Consider the following 26102-nt stretch of genomic DNA (forward strand, 5'->3'; position numbering starts at 1 on the left):
GTACAAATACAACATATTTTGTCTTTGTGCTTAAAAAATCCAAACTACATATTATTAAAGTACAGATAATATATTGATTTCGTAGAATTTTCTTCGAGTGATGACGTGCCTCTACTAGATTTTATTTATTTTAAGCTTTTTCTGCGCTTTCACACGAAATTTGTGTTTCATCCAATATTCAACGATTAAAGCAATTAATGTTATTATAATTTTAATGAGAGGATAAACTCATAATAACATTTTATAATGTTGTGAATTGTGATAATGGTTTTAAAGCAATATCACAATATCTATCACAAACCTAAAGGCTGAACAACATGAAGTCAAAACTTGGGCATTTTCTTAAAGAGAATCCAGCTCCTCGATTTTTATTATTAGTTCTACATCCAGAAAATGGTACATCGACGGTGCTACCATTATAAGAAGTGTGAAATATGAAGACGCGCTGTCTTTTTACTTAGCTCTCGACAGTTATGAATTTTTAAGGAGAGTTTATTCGTGAGTTATTATAGTTTCATGAATAGAAAAGCTTAAAGTGTAGTCAAGACTCAAGATTAAGGGCCTGTTTCACCACTTTCTGATAAGGCTATCCACCAATTTTGAAACTTGACAGATCAAGTATGGAGAATCTGTCAAAAAAGTTGTGAATAGCCTATTAGGCACTTTATCAGAAAGTGGTGAAACAGGCCCTAAATATTGTGTATTAGAAATATATTATAAATTATGTTGTTTTAAAAAAGCTCTCCTGATTATACTACAGCTTATATTAAGTAAATATAATATAGCATGTATATTTACATGGCAAAAATGAAAACCGAAATGTGCAAACCAAAATCATAGTATACTCGTATGTACATACAAACCATACATAGAGGTCAATCGCCGAACCTTTATTGAAGTTGGTTAGTAAAGAAACCAAAGACTGAAAATACAGGTAGCCGTTTTATGTAGTTCAAGAAGTAGGTTCAAGGCAATTTTCAAAAGGAAAATTCTAGGTCTTGCGTACGTCAAAAGAACTAGAACACATAATTAAGTCGCTAAGTTTCTATCATTACGAGTAACATATAAGTTACAAGTTACCTAGTTTCAGTTACAATGAACTATTTATAGTAAGTTTTACTATGTGTCTTTATTTAGTTACTTTCAAAATGGGAGACGAGGCACTAACGAACGTATTTGTTTTCGAACGTGTAAGTTTTTTGACAGAAAAATTACTACAGTATGTACCTCGTTTTGTGAATTTTTATAAACGTTCTGTTCCTACAAAATTTCTACAGGCTTCAAGAGGCAGTAAGTATTAACTTTGCTAAGATTGGGTTGCACCCATAAAGTTAATATACCTAGCAGAGCAACAATCTCGAGCTGTCAAACGAAACCGAAATTGGTTTTCATCTGTGTGAAAAATATGTGTACGTATACACTTACACAACCATGATTGAACATGAATTCTATGAGATTAAATTGTCAACGTGCGGCACGTGCTGACTGGACGTCAAAAAAAGAGTGCTGCTGTCATGTAGTCTCTTTTTACCACGCAGTGTTACTGATAGTGACATCTCTCTTGCTCAGGCCTTTGTTTCTCTATTACGCTAGGTATATTAACTTTATGGTTGCACCAGAGGCGTGGCTGTAGTTATAGTTATGCTCAAAGTTGGCTGACATAACTTTAACCTTAACTTTGACCACAGAATTTGACAGATGTCTGTCGCGTTTATTTTTTTATTAAAGCTGCAGTTAATGCGATTGAGAGTATAAAAAATTGAATTATTATCCTTAAAAATCGTCAGGAAAAATATTTGTTATTTGACAACACTTTGGTCTTTAAGCCATACTAAATTTTCACGAAAAAATGTCGATGTATGAGCTGTTATAGTTATGGCGTCCTTAACCAAAGATTTGACATTTTGCACTATAGTTTTTTTATAAAATAAGGGAGCAAACGAGCAAACGGGTCACCTGATGGAAAGCAACTTCCGTCGCCCATGGACACTCGCAACATCAGAAGAGCTGCAGGTGCGTTGCCGGCATTTTAAGAGGGAATAGGGTAGGGGAGGGAAGGGAATAGGGTAGGGGATTGGGCCTCCGGTAAACTCACTCACTCGGCGAAACACAGCGCAAGCGCTGTTTCACGCCGGTTTCTGTGAGCCCGTGGTATTTCTCCTATCGAGCCGGCCCAGTCGTGCCGTAGCATGGCTCTACCACATATACGTATATAAGTTATAGTTAAAGTTACAGTTATAGTTAACCCACTCTTATACTCGATTTCGTATCTGTTGCATTCAGAGATTAATTAAATAAATATTTTGACATGACATATATTAAGCCCCATAATATATTATCTACCAAAATCTTCATTTAATTGCAATTAAGTAATTAATATTCGTATCTTAGTGCTGCAGTAAGACTCGGAACTAGAATTAGATAAATAATTAATTTCAACTCCTGAAGGCTGGATGGATATTTACTTCCATAAAAATTAATGGCTTCTTGGATTTTGTTATACTTATGTTAGAAATGAATGCTTAGCTTAATGTAAATATTTAGAAAAAATGGAAAGAAACATATGCGCCATTTTGAAACATCAAACAAGATGGCGTCACTAGCTACATTTCCCGCGTTTTTTCCTTCAATTTGTTTGTGAATGCGCACCTTATTTACCCCGATAAACTGAATATGAATGGCTGAAAGCCTATGGTTTGTTAAAATAAAACTCGGGGCCTCTCGGCTTTGTCTGAATAATAAACGCATGCTCAAAATAATTGAAGCTTTTCACTGGATAACGAATTCACACTTTATTCTGTTATATGGTGGAAACGTATAGGTGTTTTAGGGTTTAAAGGGTATTTTCAAAGATCCGTGAATAATAGCGATTTTACGGTATAAAAAATATAATCCCTCTATGGTTTGTACATATTATTGCTGATGTAGGAAGCTTTGAAGCTTTGAAGCTTTGAATGAATGAATGAAAACATTTATTTCAGACAATATGCTCATAGTGTTGTTAGTGTGTTAGTTACAAAATGATAATGACAATAATAAAATATTAAATATGTTAGTGATGTTAGTAAAAATTTTTCCCTTGAAACTTAAATTACTCCTTTGACTATCCTTATCCAATGTTCTTGGATAGGGCAGTCAAATCTATCCGCAATGACTCTCAGAATGCTGTTGTTGGATTTTCGTAGACGGTGGAAAAGTGAGGCTGTTTTTTTGCGTATTACCGCTTTAAAACCGTCGGTACGTGCAGAGGCAAACATACCAGAAGCGCTACAGCGCCACGGTAGTCCCAGCAGTATTCTGAAAGTATTGTTGTACTGGACGCGCAGAGTATCATAGGTTCGATTCCTATACCCAACCCATAGGGCACCCGAGTAAAAAGACTGGCAAAAAGCTTTGAACAATAGGATCTTCACTCGAGTTGCACAACGGGTAAATCTACGGGCGAGCATATTACCTCGAACCGCTAACGCTCTGCGTTCCTCTCCATATCCTCGTCATCCCTGAGGTCATCGGTCACAATATGACCCAGATATTTAAACTTTTGTACCCGCTCTAAGGCAACTCCATTCAGATACACTGGAGGAACACGTTCAGGACAATTCTTTCCTGCTCTGAAAATCAGCAATTCACTCTTTTTAGAATTATATTTAAGATCGTGTTCCTCCGCGTATAACTCACATATGCGCAGGAGTTTCCTTAAGCCACCTATCGAGGGACTCAGCAGCACCATATCATCTGCATAACTAACATTGTTCATACTTACGCCATCTATGAAGCATTGCTGAGTCGTTCAATGAGCTGGTTGATGTATAAATTGAACAGGATTGGAGAACTCAATTCACCCTGTCTCACGCCACATTCCAGTTTGTACTCGTCTGATAGAGTACCGGCCCATCTCACTCCGTTGGTCTGATTTGAGTACCAGTACCTGAGAAGACAAATAGTTTCAGGGGGTACACCCGCTCTTTCCAGCCTTTTTCACAGGAGATTATAGTGTACAAGGTCAAATGCCTTGGACAAGTCCAAAAAACAGGCGTACACTGGCGTCTTTCTCTTTGTGTAGTAGCTGACGGTGTGTTTTAGGCTCAATATAGCTGTTTCAGTGGACAGACCTGCCCTGAAACCAAACTGCGCATCATGCAAATGAATAAATTGTTCAAGAGAACCGTTCAATAGACTATCGAGCACCTTAGCTGTTATAGTAGCGAGTGAGATAGGCCGATAGTTCGATTTGTCGCACGAATCTCCCGTTTTATTTTTAGCTATCGGCACCACTATGGTACGCATTAGAAGATCTGGCAAATATGAATGACACAGGCATAAATTAAATAGCATGGCCAGAACTCTTGGCAAATGTACTCCAGCAAATTTAAAATGTTCGATGCTGAGACCATCATGACCGGGCGACTTTCCTCTTTGCATTTTTTTTTATAATCTTATATATGCTTTTGGCAGTAAATAATGTACACTGTGATCCGGTCATAATGGTATCAACATCACTCCCACCACAATGATGAGTACCCAGGGATGACTTTACAGTAAAATGGTTTCTAAATAAATCAGAAATCATTTTATGATCCTGAATACCGTCGACGGTCACAGAGAAACTTGATTTGGCATTTAATTTATTTATATTTTTCCAGAAAGCTCTAAAATCTTTTGCCGAATGATTGGTTGCTAGCATGTCCATTTTTAATTGATCTTGTCTATTTTGACACCATTTTAATTTCGACTTAAAAATTTTACGCGTCATCACCATTTCTTCATATATTATACCACTGGTTGGTTTTCCTGCTAACACCCATTTCTGAAACTTAATTCTAGCCTCCTATGAGCGCCGGCTACATACTTGTTCCAGCCGGCTACATGTTTATTTTTATGCCTTTTAACAGTATAGCTCTGTTTAGCTGCAATCGACAAAGCATTTACAATATCATTATACAATTTATCTATAATTATATGATGATCAGTATTTTTACATGACATACCACTGCAATGTTCTAATTCTGCAGGGTAATTAATGTCACGGAGCATTGAGTGACAGATTTCATTATATTTACGCACTTGGTTTGGCTGCCTTTCCCCCCAAATAATGTTGGCATACTCATTTTTAAAAGAGGACTGAATTGTTTCGTTCAGCTTATTTATGTTGCATTCAATTATAAGTGGGAAGTGGTCAGACCAATATACATCGTACTTTACCCATATATTGTTAACTGTTGCCCTTGCTGACTGGGTAACGATGCAATGGTCTAACCACCTTACACATCCGTGCGCATCACTACGAAAAGTAAAACTACCAGATTGCAGTCCTAGAAAATCTATATCAGCACAATACAACTGATTATCTGCACAAAAATTTAATAATTCATTATAAAATAATTCATTGGGATGCGCGTTAAAGTCGCCCAGAATGTAAAATGCCACGGTCCCACAGTTCTTTTCAATTTCTATAACAGATTGAATATTGCTTAAACATTCAGTAAACAAAGGTAAATTTTCAATACAATTAGTGAGCATATAATAACTAAATATTACAGAAGATCTATGGCCTACTGTTACTTTTATTGCCGCAGTACGAACATTGTCACATTTTATCACTGACACTGACTTAAATGCACTTTTTTTCCATAATAGGGCCACACCTCCATATGGCCTCCCGATAAGCAGGCCCGCCGCGGTATCCACCGCAGAAGTGCCAGGCGCAGAAGTTGTCGTCGATCGTATTTAATAACGGAAGCTCGTGCGGCAATAACCAGGTCTCCTGTAGTGCTATTATATCAGCTGTGTCGCAAAGCATTTTTACACCCTCCATTGACCTCTTAATAGACTTACAGTTATAGCTTGCTAAGACACATCTATTTGGCCGTAAACTATCCATTTTGTAACTTATTTTTCTGTGCCTCATTATTAAATGATTTAAAATTGATAAATCGCCTAAATGTTATTCCAGCGGGCCACAATTGAGCGTCTAGAAACATGCTAACTTTGTACTTGTTTACATAAATTTTAAAGGCATTGTACTTTCTGAGATTTTTCATCTTAATTTTTATGACAGAAACTGACTCACCGGTCTTTTCTGTACATACTCATTTATATCCTGCTCCGTCACATCACAATGCACGTTCGATATAAGTAAACAATGGCACTTTTGTATCAGCAGCTTTAAATTTATTGTTTACACTGTGATCAAGCTTAGCACGGCCTAATTTAGTTGCAAACTTCTTATTCTGCCAGTTTTTATAACTTTTAAGCTTTGCTTTAAAGAGGGAAATAAGTACTGAGAAAATGAAATCGTACTTTTTCACATTTTATAATTGTACAGAGTATCTAGTAGTCAATCTATACTAATATTATAAATGCGAAAGTATCTCTGTCTGTCTGTGTGTCTCGCTTTCACGCCAAAACTACCGAACCAATTGTAATGAAATTTTGTATACAGATAGTCTAAAGCCTGAGAAAGGACATGGGCTACTTTTTTACTGGAAAAAATGGTTGTAAGGGGGTGAAAATACGAAAATTTGTTCAAATTAAGTTAGTTCCAAAAATTCATACTAGATGGCACCGTGCGTCTCTTGCATCGCGCTAACGCTTGCCCAACATCTTTCTATAAGAGGTGGTATCATCATATGCACGAGTTTTTTCGATTGTTATTTCTTTTTTACGTTATTTAATCAGTACTTTATATTACGTACAGTGACGTAACCTTAAACCTGATAGTGACGTAACCTTAAACCTCAATGATAAATAGTTTATGGGTAAAGTTGTAATTGGGGGGCTAAATAAGCTTTAAAATTTGGCATAAAATCTATACATATAATAAAACTGTAGAAATGACAATTCTGTACATTAAAGATATCCAAAAAATAATAAGCGGGGGCTGTTACTACACCGCTATAGAAGCCAAAACTGTGGTTAGTTTTTTGTCTGTCTGTCTGTCTGTCTGTCTGTATGTTTGTTCCAGCATCACACGAAAACTACTGATCCGATTTGAATGCGGTTTTCGCAGATATATTTGTCTTCTCCCAACTTAACATCTGGTGTACAAAAAATTTCCCCCCCACCCCTCCAAAGGGTCAAAAGAGGGGGTAAGATTTTGTACCAAACTTTTTTCTTTAACACGAAAACTACTGATCCGATTTGAATACGGTTTTCGCAGATATATTTATCTTCTTCCAACTTAACATCTGGTGTATAAATTTTTCCCCCTTCACCAAAGAGGGGGTCAAATTTTGTATCAAACTTTTTTCTTCAATGGACTAACTTCATATTATTAACTGTATTTTCCAATTTAACATATGGTGTATAAAATTTTTCCCCCACCCCTTTAAGGGGGGCGAAGAGGGGGTCAGATATTGTATCAAACTTTTTTTTAACTTGAAAACTACTGATCCGATTTGAATCCCCCCCCCCCCCCTCAAACGGACCAAAGAGGGGGCAGATTTTGTATCAAACTTTTTTCTTGAATAAACTTACTTACATCATATTATAAACTGTATTTTCCAATTTAATATCTGGTGTACAAAATTTTTCCCCTCACCCTTCTAAGGGGACAAAAGAGGGGGCAAGATTTTGTATAAAACTTTTTTCTTTAACACGAAAACTACTGATCCGATTTGAATACGGTTTTTGCAGATATATATGCCTTATTCAAACTTAGCATCTGCGCCGCCCCTATCCCCCCCCCCCCCCCCCCACCTGGTAATGTTGCCAACCAAAAACATGTTGCGTCGTTAGTGTTGAGTTTTAATTCTCCTTTAGGAGCAATCAAAGTTATTTATTAAAAGTGAAATTAATCTAACCAAAACTAAACATACGGAGTCTATTTAACCAAAAAAAATTGGGTGTTATTTTTTTTCAATGACATATTTTATCCTATTTAAAATCATTGCAGAACGGTCACTCGCGGCGCGGGGGAATGAGAGGGGGTAACGCGAGGGGAGGCGCGCGCGCGGGGTCACATCACGTGCGGGCGACGCGTCGTGTCCATTAATTGTAGTGTTTTTTAGGATAACTTTCGGAAGCTATTTCTCAACATTTTAGTACTGAGTGATTGTAAAAGTAAAAATACGTGTATTTTTATTTTTAACAAGGATCAATATATCAAAATTTGGCAGGAAGGTTTAATTGCACCCCGTATATTGTGTACTTTAATATTAATATTAAAAATAAAATAAATAAGGGGGCTCCCATACAAAACACTATATTTTTTTCACTATTTTCGCTCTTTAACGGTACGGAACCCTTCGTGCGCGAGTCCGACTCGCACTTGGCCAATTATAATTTTCTGAAAAGTTGATAGAAAACAATAAGAAATTGTAGTAAGTATACTTCATTATATTCCTTTGCTGAGCATTTTTTAATAACTGCTCTTTAATATAATAATAAAATCGCATAAAATAGAGCATCGAAAATGCCCATAATTTCCCTGGGAAAATGAAAACAAACGTTTACTTTATGAAGTGACACAGGGTAATTAAAATGCATGAAATAATAAATTGTGTGTATTTAGGCGAATATTTTTTATAAAGGTATATATTTTATCCTTTTTAAAATCCATAATATTGTGGATAGTATTCTATATCGGTGTTATTAACATAGTGTACCATAATGATAAACTTTCATTTCATAATTTATTTTAAGAAATCTTTTAAAGTTTTCTACATTTGGTATGAAAATATCATTATAGGTGATAGGTAATTATTCGCAGTTTTGTTCAGAGTTTTAGTATTACGTCGACCGTGGACAATCCATAAAGTATAATAAGTAATATACCTAGCGGAATAGAGAAACAAAGGCCTGAGCAAGAGAGATGTCACTATCAGTAACACTGCTTGGTAAAAAGAGACGTGTGATACATGACAGCAGCACTCATTTTTTGACGTCCAGTCAGCACTGTAAATTCATGCTTGTGTATTATTATTATTATTATTCATTTACGTACACATATTTTTACACACAGTGAAGCCAATTTCGGTTTCGTTTGACAGCTCGAGATTGTTGCTCTATTCCGCTAGGTATATTAACTTTATGGGACAATCACAGACGAATAATGAATATGTATAAGTACGTTTGTCATCGCTTGTCGATCATGATGGGTCATCATGAGGAAGCCGCATGCAGCATTTAAGAACACCACGCAAAATCCCACATAGTAAAATATATCCAAGTTTATTTTATTTATTGTTTTACACAGGAGATTTTTCCCCAGCGGAAAACATCACTCCCATAGTATATTAATTACAGAAACAATGCAAAATCAACACAAAGAGAGAAAAAAAAGATACAAAAACAAAATATGCTAACGCCGACTAACACAACATTTAAAAAAGTTTATAAAGCCCTCTGGCAGCTGTAGAATTCGGAGAGGACAAAACATTATTACAAAATGCGACTTGAAATTTATAATTAAATTAATACAAAAAAATAATCGTGTCTCTCGGCCGCGGCCCGGACACATTCCATCAGTACGTGATAGACGTCCTCCACAGACCACAACGTTACACTCCTCACAGTTGGGACTCGGCGTCTTCCTCGTAAGGAAACCGAAAGCGTTCAATGGAAAATATATCCAATTACAACTACCCCCTTTACTTTGTTACTTTCTGCTCTGAAGCGGGAGCACCGAAGAGGGGAGAAGCGAAGCGGATTGTAGCGAAGCGTAGAGAAGCGAAGCGAGGAGAAGCGAAATGGGCGGGGGTTGCGAAGCGGCGAGTACCGAAGCACAATGCGAAGCAGTGACCGGACAGTCCGATATTTGATACCCTTTGATTCGATCAACCGCTAACCGTAATATCTTTAAATGATATAAATAGGATACTGTTAAAAGGAATTATATTAACAACAACGTAACAAGTTGTTGCCCAAGTCCTCGTCCGTGTCAGCACGTTATATTAAGATCCGCGTTTTTTTTCGTCACATTTTACACAGATTCTTCGCTTTTATTGGTTACAGCAAGATGTAGGTCGTTCTCACAGAATATGTCGTACTATATGATATCAAAGAATTCTATTTAACATCAGTTTAAATAGAAATCTTTGTATGATATACCCCTTCTTCATATAAGGCCTTCATCGATAAAAGGACATTTCTTAATAGCTCGTTGGAACAAACTTTTTATGTTTATAATTTGTGTTAACGTGCTCGAAGTTTCGGCTTTGGCTTTGGCTACACAGCCGAACTTTCGGCTTTGTACCTACTCAATTATTGCGATCAAAGCCGTAAAATCGTCATTAAACTGTCAACAGCTATACTACAGTTAATTAATTATTTTTTTAAATTTTAACCACAGCTATAATTAATTACCAGACAATCATGAAGCTAATGTAAATTTTCAGCTGAATAAAGCAGACAATAATTATATTATTATAGCCAGCTATTTTCCAATTCCTATTCACCTGTTCAGGGAATTTCGTTTGCCATTGCATGCCGTTCACAGGACTAAAGTTAATTTATGAGCTCGCGGACGAGCTACTCGTGACCGCGACCGGCCACTGCTGTCAACGACAACTTGTTCAGATAGAGAGGGGGCGACTAAAGCAAAATAGATGGTCCTGTAATTCATTTTTTTACTTAATAATAAGCAATGAATTGTTTCATTTTTTAACCGACTTCCAAAAAGGAGGAGGTTATATGTTCGGCTGTGGATATTTTATTTTTATTTGTGTACTAGCTGTCCCGGCAAACGTTTCTTTGCCATATAAAGTATTTCGCCCATATTATTTTATTGAAGTGATTAAATAAGTATAATATAATAGTATAATAAGTATAATAAAACAATGGTCACCGTCAGTCTCGAGTTGTATTAATTTACTATTATTTATTCAACAGAAGTGACACCTGTAGATAACTGGCGGGGATAACTAATGAAATGACGATTGATCAGTTTTCGACCGGAGAGGAAAAATGATTAAATTACTAAAATGGCTATTAAAAAATAAGGGTTGATCGTAGAAGGGTGAAAATTGAGGATTGTATGTATTTTTGTATGTTGTATCATAAAAAAATAGAAATTAAAAATTTTGTCTAAAAAATTAAAAAAAAAATTAGGGGTGGACTACCCCATACATTTAGGGGGATGAAAAATAGATGTTGGCCGATTCTCATAGATACCGGATAAGCTCAAAAAAATTCATCAAAATCGGTCAAGCCGTTTCGGAGGAGTATGGCAACGAAAACTGTGACACGAGAATTTTATATATTAGATATGTTCAACGATTACTCCGCCGTTTGTGAACCGATTTTTTAAACATAGATCGTGGAAAAACGAGACACAATAGAATTTCTATTGTATCTCAGTCATCGGTGACCGTATGGGGCTTGATGAATGAATCTTAAATCTTAAAATTTTCTCGAAAGCATCTAAATCATGATTGATTATGATTTTTTTGCTTTATTTGCCCTCTTAATACAAAAAGTAAATAATATCCTAAAGAGTCTATAACGCTATCAATTTCAGAGTTTATAAACCTACCAAGAAAAATTGCACACGAATTTCGTCGAAACTTCAACAGAGATATAATATTAAGTATATTATAATATTATATTGTATTGAATCCCAAACATAGAGATATTAAATCATATTGCAGACTCCACAACATGGCACACGTCTTCTTTCCGCAGACTCGCTAAAAGCATCATTTATTGTCTAAGATTTCAACTCTATTTCTTGGCTACGGCAAAGTTTAGAGCAATGATATTGTAGACCAATAAGGTATAACTAAGTAAGTTATCAATGGCTTGCTGCTGTATACCCCGATGTGGTTTAAACATCTCAACTGTGTAGGCACATAAAATTTTTTTTCTATTCTCTAACCACAAATTCACAACAGTCGCGGTAGCCGGCTACAGCGACCACACACCACACGACCGCAGCTCGTCTGCGCCATGCGGCATATCGAGCTGGACAACAGCACAAAGAGCTCACTGGGAGTAATGAGCTGCCAATAGATATGCTATCATTCTGTATGTGATACAGCGAGTCCTAAACAATGTGCTGTATTGAGATTAATTTAAAAGCTTTATATTTTATTACTCGATGTTGCCCGTTCGTCAACTGAAATTGGTTTATCAGTTAACATATTTTTATAAAAACTATTCTATGTCCATTTTTTTCCGGAGTTCAAAGTGTCTCCATAAGTCTATACTAAGTATTAAAAGAAGGGCCGAGGAGGTCATAAGTTCGGCTGTGCATATTTATTATTTTGTAAAGGAATTGTTGTTTTGCAATCTGATTTTATTTTAATAGACATGTACGAAATATTTATAGACAGTGCACAGAACATAAATTATATTTTGTAACAAAACATGCACTATATTCAACAACGTAAAGTTACCCCAAGCTTAGAAGCCTTTTAAGCTCATCTAGATGAAGTAAGGTATTATGTGGATACAGAATAATTATTTAGACTGGACTCTGACTCTTTAGACTGGACTGAAGTATTATAATTTATAATACTACCTATATAAGCTAACAATATACTTACTATGGAATTACCAAAATAATTTCCTGAATCTGCAGTTTCAGTGTTTGTTGTCATTACCTGACAGCTCCAAGAGGGTTTAGTTATGATTTTTTTTGGTTAAAAAACTAAAAATATTAGGTTTTTGTGTTAGTCGTAAGTCGGATTTGAATGTTGAAGTCTTTTTTAAGATTTTCTTTGACACGACGTGAAAAAAGACGCTGGGTACATCGTAGTTGTAACTCTAGAGGTACACACAACATAATATATTCAAATCACTATATATTATACTTCTCTAATGTAAGCGAGTTTTCCATGAACATAAAGGTTGTCTGAAAAAAATCGCCTATCCCAACATTTTTGTTTTTTTTATGAAATAAGGGGGCAAACGAGCAAACGGGTCACCTGATGGAAAGCAACTTCCGTCGCCCATGGACACTCGCAGCATCAGAAGAGCTGCAAGTGCGTTGCCGGCCTTTTAAGAGGGAATAGGGTAATAGGGGAGGGTAGGGAAGGGAAGGGAAGGGAATAGTTGAGGGTAGGGAAGGGAATAGGGTAGGGGTTAGGGGATTGGGCCTCCGGTAAACTCACTCACTCGGCGAAACACAGCGCAAGCGCTGTTTCACGCCGGTTTTCTGTGAGAACGTGGTATTTATCCGGTCGAGCCAGCCCATTCGTGCCGAAGCATGGCTCTCCCACGTATAAACATACTTTAATTTTTTTTATGTGAGTGTATTTTTTTTGTGAATAATTTTTTTACCGTGATGTTTAAATGTAGTAATGGGGCGAAGTCTATATAATAAGCAAAAGTGTGAGTAATATTCCACACTGTAGTGTGTGGACTGTAGAGTGTAGAGTGTAGAGTGTAGAGTGTAGAGTATACCTAGAGTCGAATTCGCGTGAACAACGAAACTTTTTAATTTGTTTGTGCGCGCTTTGTTTGGGCAGGCTTTATTAAATGCAGTCCTTTGGAGCGCTCGTGTTTTTTCAGTTTTTTCTATACTTTTGTACAGACAATGGGCGCTGTTAAATGGCAAGTTTTGTGCAAATAGTGAACGGACCGAACCGTTTTAATGGGCCTGTTGCGAAATTGGGATGAGAGTAGTCAGGAGAGAATTAGGAATTATTATTATGACATGATTTTTTTATGGTTTTAGATTCGTCATCATCAGAGGGACACTGGGTACATTACAGAGGTTTTTTTTTTAATAGATTGTTTGCTGAAATTTAGTACGAAGATACTTTGAGTCCCGGGAAAGAACATAGGATACTTTTTATCCCGGAAAATGTACGATTCCCACGCGATAAACTGATTTTGGCGCAACGGAGTTACGAGCGTCATATTCTAATCTAATTTAGTAATAAATAGATGTGCGGTTTGGATGTGAAGAGGTAACATACAGACACACTTTCGCACTTATAATATTAGTATGGATGTGTACATATTTAGTATTTAGCGTACGATAAAATTGTACGGCTTTCGTCGAAGTTACCTGAACAAGTTAGCGAGTCCCGGATAAACGCCACCTAAACTCGTAAAGTCGTAACTGTTCGGTTGGGGGACAGAAGTTAAGACAATTTCAAGAGGTAAATTGCTAAAAAGTGTGAAAGAAAATTATCGGGAGTATTTGACTTGCATTAAAGTAATGATAAAATGAGAACCTATAACTAGTATTTAATGCTGATTGTCATATTTAAATGTAAAAAATAGGCTTTAATTATTTTTTTTCATACCGGATTGATTCATAAGTAGAAACTATATTATAATATAAATTATAAATATTGGTGGTATGCTATACTGTACTCGGCGAAACATGGCGGTAGTGGTCATTGACTCCCTGTCAAAAACTTGTCATTTTCTATATCAACCGCGATTGACATAGAAGTGTCAGATGTTGTTAATCTCGGCTTTGTATAGAAAATGACAAGTTTTTGACAAGGAGCCAATGACCGTTACCGGCATGTTTCGCCGAGTACAGGATAGACTATAATATTATAAGTACATTCGTATTATTTCCAGTTTACGGAATGCGACTTTCAATACGTATTTAATAAAAACCGGCCAAGTGCGAGTTGGACTCGCCCATGAAGGTTTATTTCTATGGAATTAAAAGTTTTTGATTTATTTTTATATTTCAGTTAATTTAATGAAAGTTAAATAAGGCTTCGATCAAACCTACTAGACCAAGGAAGGAGCCATTTATGACGTTTAAAAAAAATCTAGCTAGATCTCGTTCAAACCAATTTTCGTTGGTATTTTTCATAGTAATGTACATCATACTTTAAAAGTTAGAGGGGGGACACACATTTTACCACTTTGGAAGAGTCTCTCTCGCAAACTAATTAGGTTAGAAAAAATGATATTAGAAACCTCAATATGATTTTTGAAGACCTATTCATAGATACCCCACACGCATAGGTTAGATGATTTTTTTTTTGTTTCAGTTTTACCAATGCCCCTAAAATTTTTAACAATTTTTCCATTTTTGTCTCTTATAGTTTCGGAGAAAAGTGGCTGTGACATACGGACGGACAGACAGACATACAGACAGACAGATATGACGAATCTATAAGGATTCCGTTTTTTGTCATTTGGCTACGGAACCCTAAAAAATCCAATAATGAACACAATATACGAGAATTTAACAAAACAATTGATGATCATTAGCTATACTAACTAGGCACATTCTAAAACTCTACGAGCAACATAAAACACAACTATTTATCTAAAACTAGCTGACCCGGCAAATGTTGTTTTGCCATATACATACTCACATAAATTATTTCTAGTATCAAAAAAGTAGATAAAAAATAATTCTCAGGCCTAACGAATGTACTGTACATACAAAATTTCATTAAAATCAGTTGAGCCATTTTGGAGGAGTATGAACACTGTGACACGAGAATTTTATATATTATTAGACTCAAATCTTTATCATTCAAACCTTTGCACATGAGCCGACATTGAGTCGGAACATGGAACTCGGAGTATTGACACCGGTGTCCAAATTTGGTAATAGCTGTGACCGACTGGACCGGTTTTTAACGGGAATGGAAATGCTAGTCCCGACTACAGTCCCGGACGAAATGAATACGACAAATAAAGAGATGAGAGGAAGAACCAGATAACTAACATTTTATAATATAAGGACTAATTTTTCCCTGTACTACCTACCTATATCTACCCTGTAACTTACCTACATCATCATAATATTCTGGTTAATATAATATCTGGCTACATAATATTAAATCCACAGTTTTTTTTTATTTCAAATCCTTTTTCCGGCCCTCCATTTATGCAAAAAACGGTAATTTTTAACTGTTACTTACCTGGTTCTTTCACTAACGTCTTCAAATCCTATACAGACGTTTCAGTTAATCTTATTTAATTTAGAAACCGTAATTTTTTTCGGGATAAAAAGTATGGGTGCCCCTTTTAAATATTTAACTTATTTTAATTTTATTATTAATTATTAAATTTAATTTAGTATTTTGTGAATTTTTCAAGTACCTACGTCTGTCGCCATTATTGATTACGAGCAAAAAAGGCTAAAAAATCACGTCTGTTGGATGAGAGCCACCTAAAATATTAATTTCGTTTTGTTTTATTATTATTTTTAACTAAAAATAAAACCGACTTCCAAGGTAAAAACAATAATAATATGAACTAAAAAGTATTAAATAACTCTTACTCTATAATAGTGCCTTTTTCAGAATTCATCTAAATCTCAACTATTTCTGTACATAATACAGTCTTCATTATTTGAAGTCGGTACCAGCTAATTTTATCGTGAGTTCAGTCAATGTCAGAATATCTGAAGCTTTTGGGACTGGTACCGACTTCAAAGTAATGAAGACTGTAGTATGTACAGAAATAGTTGAGATTTAGACGAATTCTGAAAAAGGCATTATTATAGAGTAAGAGTTATTTAATACTTTTTAGTTCATATTATTATTGTTCTTACCTTGGAAGTCGGTTTTAATTTTTTGTTAAAAATAATAATTTCACTCTTTTTAGTTATTTAGAATAAGAATAAGAATGGATTTATTTTTAGCATCACACAATACATCATTATATAAGTATACAGTTCGACTAAAATATTATAAAATTAACTAGTACAATGCTGTGTGACACCAAAAATTGGCCCCAGCTCAGCAAACGCAGCAAGCAAGCCCGCTGCACTGATTTTCTGCAGAGGCCAATGAGTGGCTTCACAGCGCTACTAAACTAAACACAAAATTATTTACAGAAAAAAACAAATAATAATAGCGACAAGAAGTCAAGAACTAGCAAATTAATATACAACATAAGGCTTTATGCGTAAATAACCACCACGAATGTTAACTATTCACATTATGTTACTGTCAGCGAAATTGTGGTAAATGCTTGCAGTTATCTAAGCGATGCTGCAATTTCCAAACTTTTATCTTTAAAGGTTCAGGAGTTCTGTTCAGTGCCTTTGGACCAAGAGACACCTTCGTATGAACTTTCTCTTATTCGTAACATAATATTATGTTTAAGTTACTAGAAACAACATTTTAACCACTATGAGTCTTTTGATAAATTTCAAGGATTTCCCTCGATTGCTCATAGATCCCATCATCAGCTCACCACTTTCGTAATTATTATACAAAATCAAGATTACACCCTATACAACAACACAAGAATTTTGAAAATCGGTCTGCAAACAGCGAAATAATCTTAAAAAACATCTACTTCGATGCAAAATATCACGAAAAGCATCAATAATTGGGTCATAATGTAAAAAAATTGAACATACAAAAAAAAATACATACAGCCGAACGTATAACCTTCTCCTTTTTGGAAGTCGGTAAAAAATATTTGTTGTCATAGCGCCAACAGAAGTCTAACTATAGCGGTTCTAGAGATACAGCCTGGAGACAGACAGACGGACAGACATCGAAGTCTCAGTAATACGGTCCCGTTTTTATTCTTTGGGTACGGAAAGACATACACACTTTCGAAATATAAATAGCGGTCTGGCAAAATTAATTTAGTAATGGCGAAGTAAGAGTTAATCTCTGTCGGACACGTCGAGCTAACTCTCATAATAGGGCCTTTCAGACGCTGTTGAAGAGTTAGCGAGCTTCACAACTTACAACTTTGTCTATTAACTCTGGAGTTAGATTTTGAAGTTTTTCTATTGAATAGTTGATAGATTATAGTAGTAGCAATATTGCATACACTCGAAAAATTATATTCTTACTAGATGACGCCCGCAAATCCGTTGTGCCAAAATTTTCTGGGATAAAAAGTATACTTTGTCCATTCCTGTTTAGCAGTTTTTTATGATTTGTATGGGCAAGCGTCATCAAGCGCCCCAGCGTCATGAGTCATGACGCTCGCCCATACAAAAGTTAAAAAAAATGTTGCTCTTTCAGCGCTGCAACTTTCACAGTGATCTATATAAGGGACACATACGCACCCTAAATTATTATTATCACTTAGTTTTGTTACACCTGTATACTCTAGATCAGGGGTTTCCAAATTGTGCGCCGCGGCGCGGCGCCCTGGTGCGCCGTGGAAAGGCAAGAGGGGCGCCGTGAGTCGATCCTTCATCATTATGCGAAACCACAAATATTATAAATTTCAATTATAATATTAATTATGTAAAGCAGGTAGATTATTAAATATTTGTTTATTACTATTTACCTGCTTAACCTAACTATAATCATCATTAAAGGTATTAATTTATGTATCTTTTTCTAATAGTAATAGTAGGGTAGGGCGCCGTGACAAAATATTTTACGTGTAACTGCGCCGCACCGCAGGCTGAAGAAGATTGGGAACCCCTGCTCTAGATGGATTAACCTGTCAACGACCTAAGTACCAAACAGGCTGACGAACAGACGCATTTCAAATTTATAATATTAGTACGGTTTCTCTAATCTTGAGCCTGTCAGCAAGATGAATACAAATTGTTTAGTAATTTCACGCGTGATCCTCCAGTTTTGATGTGTGTATGTGAATTAATGATTCCCGCGGAGTCTAAGCCGCTTACACAGTCAACTGATTGAAATGACGTCACATTTTCACTGGATGTTGTTGTGGCTACGCAGACGAGCGACTAATGCACGGTTTAAGTGGTTTTTGTAGGTTTACTCGCGTTTCTGATTGGCTGTCTGATTGGATGTTAACTAACCGTTTAAAAGATAACTGTCAGAAAACCAAAAAACCCGGTACACGCCTTGTTCAGCGGTAAAAACTGTTCTAACAGTTATTTTAAGGTGTTTTGTAACTGCGGCCTTAATCTCGAAACGGATTCGATTTCGATCGATTCGATTCGAGTTGATCTGATTTTGATTTAGCTTCAATCGTGATAAAAAATTTGACATCGCGTTGCCAAATGCCAAACTTCTTGATCCTAATTGGAAAAGAAAAAGAATCGACTTAAAAAAAGTTTTTTGCGTGACTAATACTATATAACATTTCAATTATAGCTTGGCTTTGATTTTTTTCACTTTTACATCAAAACTATTGGACAGAATATTATGTCAAATTTATCCAAATTCGGTCGCCCGTTTGCACCGAGCCTTATTCGAATTCGCAATGTGATCATAGCATTAAGCTTGTTGCAGGATTTGCATGAGTGTATAATTATTAATATTATTAACAGGGAGAACATATCGGTGGCGTAATTTGTATTCAGGCCACTGGCGCGAGTTTTTTACTCATTTCAAAAAGCATTCCTTTATAATAATTATATTAACTAAGGTTCACTCGGCGTAACTTGGCGGTAGCGGTCATTGACTCCCTGTCAAAAACTTGTCATTTTCTATACAAAGCCGCGATTGACAACATCTGACACCTTATTGTCAATTGCGGTTTATATAGAAAATGATAAGTTTTTGACAGGGTGTCAATGACCGCTACCGCCCAGTTACGCCGAGTGAACCTTAGCTAAAAGCCGAGCCGAGCGGGATCGCGTCGTCACACCTTGATTGACTAATGACTGGTGATAACACATCTACATATAAATAAATATAAGTTACTATATTAAAGCACAAATCAATAGGCGTGATAGTTTTTCCGTAAAGTGTACCACAAAATGTAAACGTTGTGGGATATACTGGGGCTCGCTTCGTCGCCCTGATTATGTTTAAATTTCCAAAATAAAACGAATTCTAATCTAGTAAACTTATCTTTAAAGAACTCATATCGGTTAAAATATAAAACACTTGGAAGATTCAATTGTGACGTATCCTTAGGCTGTTGGGACCATTTGCTAGAGTGGGGCACTCGACGCCATGAATAATACATCCAGCCCCATTAGGAGTTCTCACACCTTACTCACTATTTTTATGATGTTCATATTCTTTATACTTGGGATTTAAGGGTTAAGAATAAAATATATTTTGGTACTTTTAGGAGTTAAGGAGGAGAGAACAAGGTGTTTTAGCGTTGTATTTTCAAGATATATTTACGATAAATGCCGACTCGTTTTGTGTATTTTCGTATGTGTTTCGGTCTGCTAGCTATCAGTCCGACTTGAGCGATCGGCTTCCCCGTGTATGCAGGGCTTGTACCACGAAACCGTTTTGAGACTCAAACAATCGTACGAGAATGCCGCATCCTGCTCTAACAAACGAGAAATGACGTTGTTAGAGCAGGACGCGGCATTCTCGTCCGATTGTTTGAGTCTCAAAACGGTTTCGTAGTAGGTCTACAGGCTTATGATATAGATAACGATTATCACTGATGATCGCATGACGAGAGTGAAGGAAGAGAGTGCAGCTTTTGTATACAGCGTATTATGTCAAAATATTGCCCAATACTGAACATTGCCGCGTCTTTCAATCACAAATAAAATATTATTCAATGTTATTGTAGGCTTAGGGTTAGCGTCACTGTTCTTCGCAGAGCTCACACTTAAGGCACTCCCACGGCCGCAGTTATGTGAATGAAACTTAACCGAAAGCGGCGTGGGAAGCAATAAGATGCTCCCCCTATGGAGATTCCGTAATTTACCGTTTCTAGAGCCTTATTATCTCATAATTTGCAAGCTACAAAACTATAATAAAAATACAGCAATACTCTTCAGTATATGAACGTTCCTTTTATCTTAATATATGTAGTTAATGGAATCAGGCGTTACTTTGCGGAAATCCAGAGCTTAAAATTTAATTTGTTATTATTTTTAGCAATATTCCGCGAAATAAACTTCCACCTTTAAGTAAATGAGTGAGTGTACGCATAGGCATGCGTACAGCACCTCCCTCCTCCCACACTGCCTATGCGTACACTCGCATGCAAGAACTTGCAAACACCACCACCACACAAACAATAATGTTGGCGTCCGTTAAGTCACTTAACGGACGTTGTTCGTAGAGTCCACATCCTGAGGATGCTCCGGTGTTGGGGCGAAACGCGCGTCGAGGTTTTCAACCTGCATGGTGGTGAGGGGCCTTGCACGGATTTGCCAACATTATTGCTTGTGTGGTGGTGGTGTTTGCAGGTTCTTGCATGCGAGTGTACGCATAGGCAGTGTGGGAGGTGGGAGGTGCTGTACGCATGCCTATGCGTACACTCACTCATTTACTTAAAGGTGGAAGTTTATTTCGCGGAATATTGCTAAAAATAATAACAAATTAAATCTTAATATATGTATAAAAATAAGTCGAGTTTTCCTTCCTGACTCCATAACTCCAGAACGCACGAACCGATTTCCACGGTTTTGCATTCGTTGGAAAGGTCTCGGTCTCCGTAAGGTCTATAGAAAAAAATATATCAGAAAAAACTTCAAGAGAAAAGCAGGGATTAGTAATTAATTTCCTATTTTTGTTTTTTATACTCATATCAGCTTCCAAAGAAATACCAATTTATCTAAATATAATATATATAAGAACTATATAATATTAGAAATATAAATATAAGAAATTTCCCGGGGCTAAAAGCATCTCCATACGCATCTCAATCGGTTCAACTTCGTGGGTTCAACCGTTTAAGCGTGAAGACGTTACAGACAGACACACTTTCGCATTTATAATATGAGCTATGCTGTACTCGGTGAAACATGGCGGTAGCGGTCATTGACTACCAGTCAAAAACTTTTTGACAGGGAGTCAATGACCGCTACCGCCATGTTTCGCCGAGTACAGTTATATAGGTCGTTTTATACACTTACGGATTTTGCCGAGCACTTTTCTTACTCACGTAACGAATTTTACAAAGCACTCAAAGTAACAAAGTTTGGTTGTTTGTGAATTGGACTGTTTTTTCGTAACACTCGTCCGTTAATGAGGTTCGATCGTGATGTAATTAATCAAGTTAATTGTTGTTTTGTTCCCTCTCAAATTGAGTTCCTTCGGCCGACTGCAGGAACTAATTGGGTGGCTAATAATAGAAGGTACGAATCACGAAGTGGTTTCGATAATCGAGGCGAAATAAAACCGGCCAAGTTCGAGTCGGACTCGCGCACGAAAGATACCATTGACATCGAGAAAAACATTTTATGAAAATCTAAAAGAGGTTCAAAGAATAATCAAGTTTCAACATTTAGTTATAGTATCGGAGAAGTACGGACGAAAAGACAGACTTGACGAATCTATAATTGTGTCTTTTTGGCTTTTGCACATAGCTGCGGAATCCTATAAGAATGATATTTATTAAAATTCTCCTTTATGTTACTGAGCTTAGACAATTCTTGATACAAGCGGAATCTCAAAGATTTTATGTAAGTAAGTATAATATTTTCTCGACAAGAATTTCTATGAAATTTATACAGGTATTGTTGGAAAGGAATTAACATATTATCTAGATTCTATAATATATATTATATTCTTATCTTAACTTATTTGTAACAGAGGTAACAATACTGTGTTTTGTGCTACGAATAATAAAAACTAGTTTTGTGGTTATTATATAACAATAAATAATTTTTCTTTTCATTCATTTTTAGGGTTCCGTACAAAAGGGTAAAAACGGGACCGCTAGCTCAAGAACCGGTAGCTCAAGAACCGCTTTAGATAGAGGTCTGAAATTTTCACAGATTTGTGATTTAAAATTTCAAAAAATGTTAAATTATATATGTACTTACTTTAATAATTAATAATAATATTAAAATAAAATAAGAATTTAAGGGGGGCTCCTATTCAAAAACACAATTTTGGCCTATTTTCACTCTAAAACGGTACGGAACCCTTCGTGCGCGAGTCAGACTCACACTTGGCCGATTATAATAGTAATAATAATAAATGCTTTATTCAAACACTAAGCCAATACACAGCACACACTAAAACATACAACCAAACAATAAACCAAAAAGAAAAAAGGAAAGTGCTTAACTAGAATAAACAAATAACACCGAAAAAAAAATGTAAAAGCACACAAAGAACAAAAAGAGAATGTCAACATTAGGCAGTGCAGTGCAATGCATAATGCCGAAAAGGACTCCCACTCAGGTATATTACCACGGCGCAGAACACTGCACCGCGGTACCTGATCTTCCGTGGTTCCTATGCATTACTATGTTACTAAACTAAACATACTTTCATTCTAGTTTTATTTTTTGTCCCCATTACCTTTATTTTTAATCTCTAAGTAAGATTTGATAAACGTAAAAATGCGCTACGCGCTCAATTCTTTCACCATTAAGATCCACACAGATTGGTAAAGATGTTTTCTAAAATATCAGACAATGGCATGACAATCAAGGGCAAAAATGCCACAAAGACAGCAGCAGGTTGTAACCAGGAGGGAGTGTAACCAGGAGGGAGTTTAATCCGTAGGTTTCTGGGTAACAACAGCTAACACCACAGTAAAGTCGGACATATCCTTATGGGCCGGCCCACAAGGAATCCATGAGGATTTTCCCGCCTTCCCCGTGGAAAAAAAAACAAGGGTATGACATTGTCTATGTACACCATGTGAATCTTTTTAAATTTTACTTCAAGAAAAGGAGATTATCAATTCGACTCGTATGTATGTAACATTTCCCCAGTTACAACTCTCCAGTTTTATGGAAGGGGTGAAATTTCAGGAAACAAAAAAAAACAACACTGAATTCTAGCTTTCAGCTCTCGCAACAGTTCAAATGAAAATCTAAATATAGACTGGTCTGCGAATTCTCGTTTTTATAAAATGTCTAAACTTACTTTTAGGTAACGCATTGCAAATTGAGATAAAAGTTGCAGACATTATTATGGTAAACGCTTAGAGTTTACATTTTCAGAATTTTGTTCTACTATATTGTGCGATGTATTCACTATTCAGATAAAATTCGTTAGTATCTCATTAAGTAAAAAGACGAAATTATTTTCAATTTCAAGTTCTTTCTCACACTATGATGTTTTCTTTTTAATAAAATAAGGGGGCAAACGAGAAAACGGGTCACCTGATGGAAAGCAACTTCCGTCGCCCATGGACACTAGCAGGATCAGAAGGGCTGCAGGTGCGTTGCCGGCCTTTTAAGAGGGAATAGGGTAATAGAGGAGGGTAGGGATGGGAAGGGAAGGGAATAGGGTAGGGGATTGGGCCTCCGGTAAACTCACTCACTCGGCGAAACACAGCGCAAGCCGGTTTTCTGTGAGAACGTGCTATTTCTCCGGTCGAGCCGGCCCATTCGTGACGAAGCATGGCTCTCCCACGTATAAGTCTCCATATAGATAGCAGTGGTTTCATTCACATTTCACCAGCTATCTAGTTTCGTTAGTTTGCTTGTTGTGATATAGTAGTAAACATCATAGATTTAGGGCCTGTTTCACCACTTCAACTCAATTCCATACAACATAGTGTAAATTGTATGTAACTAACAACCCACACTCCATGTATAATGATTAATATGGAATATTCCATAAATATTATATGGATTGTGCGTATAATCCTGACAAACAAACCGCTCGTTACGGGGCTTTGATTGGGTAATGTAATACACAACTCACTATTATGCTAACTCGCTCCTGCGATACTCCTAATGCCGCGGATATTGTGATCACGCATTCATAATGAAACCCCCCTTGTTGACGGTTTACGGTTAACAAAGCTAATATACCTACACATGCGTTTAAGTACATATGGCTGTTGTTAAGCATTAGTGTTTAATTCCACATAAAATCGGGTTTTGAGTTAATAATGCAGTTTTGTTCTTTATAACATAAGGTTTACGACAGTGAAATCCATTTTTTAAACCAACTGTAGCATATTCTAGAGTACAAAAATGGTTAATGCTTATTCCTGTAAGTGAGGTTTTGTATATAGCATTTATGTACTATGTTTCTAAAATGATTTGCGCTTAAACCGCAGAACCGATTTTGATAAAATTTTGTATGCAGATACTTTGAATCAATTAAAATGACATTAGATACATTTTTCCTGGAAAATGTACGGTTCCCGCGCAGTCAACAAAAATGAATTTGGCTCATGATATCGATATAGAGTACATGTAGATATTACGTAAGATTTTGGAGAAGGACATAGGATAATATTTTTTATCATGGAAAATGTTCGGATTTTAATTAAATTTAGTTAATGTAGAAATAATTAGTTTATCACGTGCAGAGTTAGGCAAGAAGTAATTAGTAATTTTAATCAGATTACAAATTAATCAGATTGATGAAGTAATTGTTGTGCATCTGAAATTACCCGTAATTTAATCTATACTTAATATTATAATTCTGCAGAGTTTGTTTGTTTGTTTGTTGGAACGCACTAATCTCAGGAACTACTGGTCCGATTTGAAAAATTCTTTTATTGTTGGATAGCCCATTGAACGAGTAAGGCTATAGGCTATATTTTATTACGCTAAGACTAATAGGAGCGATGAAATAGAGGAAAATGTAGAAAAAACGGGGGAAATTATATGAAAGGGCTTATTTGAACGCGCTAATCTCAGGAATTACTGGCCCTATTTAAAAAATTCTTTCAGTTTTAGATAGCCCATTGATGGAGGAAGGCTATAGGCTATATTTAATTATGGTAAGACCAATAGTAGCGAATAAATAGAGGAAAATGTGGAAAAAACGGGGGAAATTATATTATGAAAGGTCTTATTTAAACGCGCTAATCTCAGGAACTACTGGCCCGATTTCAAAAACTCTTTCAGTGTTATATCTTGTTAAAGATAAGCATGAGATAGTACTTTTTGCTGATGACACTTCACTAATTTTTAATGTGAAGAGGCGACAATTTAATTATGACGAGGTAAATAGTGCTCTCTCAAAAATAGTACATTGGTTTAATGCTAATAATTTACTTTTGAACTCTAATAAAACAAAATGTTTAAAATTTATCTTGCCAAATGTTAGGCAAGTACAAACCAATGTACTATTAAATGATGAGAAAATGAATTTAGTAGACACCACCGTATTCCTAGGCATAACGCTGGATTGTAAGTTACAATGGGGTCCACATATTGCGAAACTGGCAGATAAGCTTAGTTCTGCAGCATATGCTGTTAAAAAAATTCGTGAAATCACTGATGTAGAGACCGCGCGATTAGTTTACTTTAGCTACTTTCATAGCATAATGTCTTACGGCATCCTCTTGTGGGGAAACGCGGCGGACATTAATACAATATTTGTGCTGCAGAAGCGAGCTATTCGTTCTATTTATAAGATGTCGTCTTTGGAATCTCTAAGAGAAAAATTTAAAGAAATAAGGATTCTGACCGTCACATCTCAATA

General features: G+C 36.1%; 1 protein-coding gene across 1 annotated transcript in view; it reads left to right on the forward strand.

Moving 5' to 3' along the window:
• LOC121727828 (somatomedin-B and thrombospondin type-1 domain-containing protein-like) overlaps positions 1 to 26102 on the forward strand; it is a 62334-nt gene that overhangs the window by 27426 nt on the left and 8806 nt on the right. The window lies entirely within an intron of this gene.

Source organism: Aricia agestis, chromosome 6, assembly GCF_905147365.1.
Source record: "Aricia agestis chromosome 6, ilAriAges1.1, whole genome shotgun sequence".
Lineage (NCBI taxonomy): Eukaryota > Metazoa > Arthropoda > Insecta > Lepidoptera > Lycaenidae > Aricia > Aricia agestis.